The sequence below is a fragment of the Athene cunicularia genome, assembly GCF_003259725.1.
Source record: "Athene cunicularia isolate RWA chromosome 9 unlocalized genomic scaffold, athCun1 chr9_part1, whole genome shotgun sequence".
In the NCBI taxonomy this organism is placed as follows: Eukaryota; Metazoa; Chordata; class Aves; order Strigiformes; family Strigidae; genus Athene; species Athene cunicularia.
Genome location: NW_020799110.1, coordinates 23,488,051 through 23,494,050, shown reverse-complemented (window position 1 = coordinate 23,494,050; position 6,000 = coordinate 23,488,051). Strand labels below are relative to the sequence as shown.

Here is a 6,000-nt window from a genome sequence, read left to right as displayed (position 1 = left end):
GGCCATCCCGGCGGGGCCCCGGTCCCGGCGCTGCTCGGCGGGGCTTTGCCCTCGGAAAACCCAGCCGCCCCCCCGCTCCGGCCGCGGAACCCGCCGGGGCCGGCACCGAGGGAGGTCGGGCTGGGGGACGAGGCAGATAACGGCAACGGAAAACGCACCCTGTACCTCGAGCCCCTTCGCCTCGTATTCCTGCTTCTCTGAATTTAGCTGACCCGTGCTGGCGTGGTCAGTCCGCGCAGACCCCCGAGTTGTAGCAAGGGATCTACGCTGTAAATCATTTTAGGAGTAGCTAGATTCGTTTTTAACAGCTTACAGCAAATCAGTCTGCAGAGAGGAAAAATCATATTTATTGTGTTTCCTGTGTTGCCACGCGCTAGTGTTTTCTCTCGGGGCAAATCTCAGTTGCTGTGACAAATCGGGGCAGTAGAAGGGGACCCGGGAAGGTGAAGGAATGGAAACTGCTGCTGTTTCCGTAACCCCTTGCTGCAACTGGATCTCATCACTGACAGTGTCAAAACAAAAATATCTGAGCGGGAAAAGGTGCCATCACAGGGCAGCTGGATGTAGCAGGAGATTTTCTTGGCTGTGAGGGAGTGAGAAACCAGAGCTGCCTATTAATGTGTGAGGAATAAATCTAACTCACAGTGTGCGACTCCTTCCTCAGTGGCATGCTCACCCGGCTGCGCTTGCCTGAAAGGCTGGTAGCTAACCTAAAGGGATTTTATAACTCTCTTTATACAAAGGACTGGAATAATTTTCCTGAGCTGGCATAACTTTAAATATCTGGGAGCACTGTGATGCACGCCTGTGTCATCCTCCTGCTCTTGCAGGGGAGTCAGTGGAAGGAGACCCTAGCAGCATGGGGCAGGCTTACCTGAAATGTGTTACCAGGGAGAAGGGGATGGTTTTCTGTCCTCAGCTTTTGCTGCAAAACCTGGTTATTGGACTTAGTCATGGGACCTGGGGAGTTGTCCTCATCTGCTGGGGTCCAGGCACACATCCCTTGCACTTCATAACTGTGCTCTTTTGGCTGGGTCACCATGTCAGGGAAGGTTTAAGTGAAGCTTTGAGTAACTGTGGAGTTTGTATAGACATGAGTGATGCTGAATGTTCCCCAGGAGGAAGAATATTCCCATGAAGAATCTTCCCCAGAAGGCCCCTGGGACAGAGGCCAAGAGCCTCTAATGAGGCAAACTTTCCCTGTTAGCTGCAGCTTTTGCTGTTGGAGGGTGAGGGCTCGGGGGCTGGAGTCAGCAGGCACGGGGACCTCCGCGGGCAGGCAGCCTTTCTCCAGGTCTCCTCTGCTCTGGGCAGCCAACTTCCTTGCCTCGGCATAAGCTGCTGCTTTGGAGGTGATGCAGGTGCTGAGTCTAGACAAATCATCTGTTTTCTTCTGGTTTAGCTAATAATTGGTTTGCTGCTGCAGGAGGTGATGGTGCTGCAGAGACGAGCAGCTCCGCAATGCCAAGGTGTGTATGCTCAGGGAGCTCCGGCACAGCCACCGCGGGTGCTGCGGATGGGGCAGCCTCGTGGGGCTGCAGCTTGGCTCCAGATAAAGCTATCCATTGGCTTGCTTTCCTTCATTTTATCGTTGCGTCCCTTAGGTAGGCAAAGTACTGCAGAAGGAGCTTTAATTTGGGCTGCATTCATATGCAGTATATCATGGGATTCTCTGCCTAAATGTGTGCCTCTGGCAAAAGTGGTGGCTGGCCTGAAAATGGGGATGGACGCTCTGTGCAGCAAGCTCCCACATTATCAGTGGTGCTGCTGTGCTCAGCTGGGCATGTATGCATCTTTTGCTGACAGCAAATGGGAGGTTAAATTTCAGAAAACGGGAGGAAAACATGATTATCTCTACCCAGTTCCTGTGCAAACAAATATTTGTTGATGAGGTTTTGATAAGCAGGCTGCTTGCTCTGGTAACTACTGTTTGTTTGCAAATACTCTGTAACTTGGTTAAAACCAAACTGTGGAAATGGAGGTACGTCGTCATTCACTGAGACTTAGTTTTCTAGGGACAAAATAGACAGTTACTTAAATCTTGATTTGAAGCAATTGCTGGTAGAATCCTCACTTGCAGGAGCTGGAAGTGCATGGGAGGAATTAGAGGTGCCAGTATGAGATGACCAGGGGTGGTCTAATGATGGTGAGGCAGATGCAGCCGGTAATCTTTCATATGTTTAACTCTGTCCTTGAGACTGTGGTGCAAGAGAAACTCAGCTGCAGAAGCAGATTACTGTATATTCAGAGGCTTATTTCCCTGCCTGCCTCTGTCAGAGGATAGATGTCCCGCTGAAGGGCAGCCCTTTGCCGAACATGGTGCATGCATGACACTGCCCACAAAGGCATCTTAACCACGGACACTTGGGAAGCACATGTCTCTCCTTGATTCTGTGTTTCTCCAGGCTGGAGGAGGGAAAGGATGAGTGCTGGCCAAAATCCATGTCAGGTTGTCTTGTCCTTTGCTGTTAGGCTGGCTGGCATAGAGGAGGTGTTTGAACTCAAGTTCTTGCACCTCCTGTGCTTCTCGTGAATTGTGTGGTCTGCTGGATTGTCAGCTTTTGAAAGGACAGAAATGATACAGTAGAGTCATGGTCCTCCTCCCTTTCTGCAGGAGAGGCTCAGCGGTGCGCACAAATCCTCGGTGAAAATGTAATTTTTCCATTTTTGACGTTCATAAAGATCTCTGTAAAAGGTCTGACAGTCACTTTGATGATCTTTTGCAAAATGCACGAACCTGTTCCATAGCCCTTGGATTTTGCTAGAGTGATGTAGATCACAATTCTGCTATTGATTCTAGCAATCAAAGAGCCTTATGAATCAACGTGATACTTTGACTTAGCCATAGCCCTTCTTAGATTGCTGACCTACATATTATAACTTTCACTGTAACTGCTTCACTGAGGATGGGCTTGGTTTCTGCATGTAAGGTGGCCTGACTGCTGGAGATCTTTGTTTGGAGAACATTTTCATTGAGCTTACGTGGAGATTGACTAAAATTCCTAGTGACTTCAGAGGTGCTGAAGTCTGTGCTGCTTGACTGGTAACTTGTCTATGAAGTGTGAAATATAAGTGGTTACTTTGAATGTTCTTTTAATGATAATTGTCCTGATTAAAAAACTAGAAGATGAAATGGGATGCTTTCAGTATAAAGTGCTCTTAGATGTTTAGCCGTCAGGAATCACTGTCATAAGATGCTCTAATCACTTGTGTGGTTAAAAACCTTGAAAAAAATGTAAATACTTGAGCCACTTGCTTGTAGGTAAAAATCAAGCTTTGCTGCGTTTCTGAAATGTGCACTGCAGTTCAGCCTTTGGTGAGATGTGAACCTAAAGTTTCCCCCATAAAATCCCTCCCTGAGGTTCACGGGTGGTACCAATGTGAACGCATGCCTGCTTGTTCCACTTGCAGGTGAGTTTTCCTTCTGATTTCTGGAGTAACAAGGTGAATGATGATAAAAAGGAGTGTCCAGAATTGGGACTGTGAAGCTGTGACTTAACTGTTTTAAGGCATCACTTAAGCCCATTCCTACCTGTTGTTATGATTCCAGCTCTGCAAGATAGATCCCTTAGTTTGAAGGATGCTGGAAAGCAACGAGAAGTGCATGTACTAGTGTGCATGTGCCTCCCAACATGTACCAGTAGACTGCATGTGTGCTTCTGGGTATGTTCACTGGTGCTGGGGTTGGTACAGGTCCTTTCAAGTGGAGTGTGTATGGCAGCATGTTCACTTACAGATCTTGAGTATGAAATCTAATTTGCTCCTATGAGCTACAAGGAACTCGTGTGAAACTAATAACAGGGCTGTGTGACTGAGCATCTCTGTGCAACATAGGAGGTCTGTCCTCCATTTTTTTGTCTCATCAGGTCCCAAGCTGTGCCTTTGCTTAGCTCAGGTTTGCTGGTCCCTCAGCAGTGTTTGGAAGCTCCCTGCTGAATTTCTGCCTTGGGTGATTGGCTTGGGGTGTCTCTGAACGTACAGCTCTGCCAGCAAGTTGTCAGATGATCTTAAATACTTGCTCATGATCTGTTGCTCACAAGTTACCACAACCCCTGTTCTGAAGCAAGGGTTACACAGAAGGCTGCAGCACAGCATCTTGCTTATTCTTCTAATAGCTAAAAAAAGGTCTGTATGTGAGTTCTTTAAGATAGAAACGTTCCACAGAATACCCCACCACCCCTTTTACCAACAGGATGCTGAAGGACAGACAGGAAGGCTTCTGCTTTTTCACATTTACTCCTGCGCCCCAGATGCCTTTGCCTGGGAACGGTCTGTCTGTACTGGTAGAAGAGAGCTCTGACAGACTGTGCTAACATTTCTGTGTGCTCCTGATGTGTGTTTCCTTCGGGAACTGGCAGCTAAGGAGAATAAACTGAGCAAAGCTGCTTGCTGGTACATACCTCTGTGCTGCCAGAGGAAGCGGAAAACCTAAAGGCGTCCAGCACAGGATGGCAGTCTGTCTGTACGTTGCATTCCATCTTGGTTCAGCAGCTCCGGTGATACTGGCAGGCATGTTTGTCATGGAGCCCGGGCTTGTGCCTGGGATTCCCGGGGATGAGAGAAACTGGAAGCAAGCTACCGCTCCCCTCATAAATACTGCATCTACTCCTGCTTATGAGGGATGAAGCAGTCTGCATTTTCAACTGTAAAATTTCACAGAAAAATAGAAGTTGTTGACAGCAGTGATTTTTTTTTTTTTTATATGCATTCTGGCTTGCCCTTTCAATCTTTTGTCATTCAGCATTCGCTGATTAGAAAATCAAGAGAGGTTCAAACCAGCCTGACTGCCTTCACTGGATTTTCTGCAAATACCCTGTGTGTGCCAGCAGAGTCCCTAGTCTGTGGGGAGAGTGTGTTGACACTCAATAGGATGAAAGTAGAAATTGCCACGGCAATCTTGCAACAATGATAGCTACTTTCTAAAATGGATCTCCTGGGGACTAAAAGATCTGCGGTCATGGCTTCCCCCTGCAGATGACTAATCTCAAGGAGCTGCTTTTTATCTTGAAATAACATTCAACTCACAATACCAGAGTAATGAGTTTTTGTTTTTTCTACATTTGTTTGTAAGACAGAATCCTCAGGAAACGCTGAGTGGAGGGGTAGTGTAGAACTCCCTGTGCCTTCTGAACAGAGCGGCTCAAGCACAGAGCATCTCGAAAGCCATTTGTTCATATTTTAAACAAATAAATAAATAAAAATCTTCTCTGATGGCTCAGAGAAGATACCTTCATGCTATGAGTTGCATTGCCTAGCAAGACTGAAAATTTGAGCGTGATCCTTTATTAGCTAAATTGGGATGTTATGTGTATTTATTTGGTTGGGTTTTGGTTTCTTTTTCTCCTTCCCCCAAGGTATAGTTCTGCATAATTTAAAGATTTTACTTTGGCCCAGGGATGGGTAATCACCGCGTTACTGCTTGATTGTCTCTATCACCCAACTGTAATCCTGCCATCCTTTGCGCTTGCAAGGGGTCTTCAGGAAATTAGAGATTTGGATTTACAAGATTGTAATTGTTGGGATCAAACTATGGGATTTTTGTTTTGTTTTGTTTGTTCTTATTTCTCGAGCAGAAATTCAGTGTAAAGAATTGTTGGGGAGTTGGGCACTTTATAAATGAGATCCATTAGCAGAAATGGAGCAGGGATAGAAACGTGTTCTGGCTCCTCTCTACTGATTTTTCACAGGCGAGTCTGACTGAAATCCTTTATATGTTTTATGAGAGTCTAGAAGGTGATGGATAGATTTTGCTCTCATCCAGATACTTGTGTCTGTGAATTTGAAGTTCATTTCCTATTAACACTTCCTCTTGCAATCTTGAAATTCACTTTTCTCAAATGCTTATGTCCAGGAAGGAGTGGAGCTTTCCTGGGAAGATCATAAAAGAGCGCCCAGTTGTGCCTTTACAAATTCCTTCCAGAGCACGATAGCATGTATTTTGCGGAGTCTGTAACTCTGCTTAGGAAGCTGCCTTGCACCTACCTTTCTGAATGAAACACA

The 6,000-nt window shown here is 46.4% G+C and overlaps 1 protein-coding gene across 4 annotated transcripts in view; it reads left to right on the top strand.

Moving 5' to 3' along the window:
• The first annotated feature begins 670 nt into the window (after nucleotides 1–670).
• Nucleotides 671–6,000, top strand: part of ST6GAL1 (ST6 beta-galactoside alpha-2,6-sialyltransferase 1) — a 45,404-nt gene continuing 40,074 nt past the window's right edge. Inside the window, exon 1 of one of the 4 annotated variants that reach the window (XM_026854916.1) lies at nucleotides 671–1,469. The gene's annotated coding sequence lies outside the window, so the exon portion shown is untranslated. Of the gene's footprint in view, nucleotides 1,470–1,637; nucleotides 1,786–2,907; nucleotides 3,044–3,331; nucleotides 3,412–6,000 lie in introns of those variants that run through there. The other 3 variants (XM_026854918.1, XM_026854915.1, XM_026854917.1) reach the window with 3 other exon arrangements.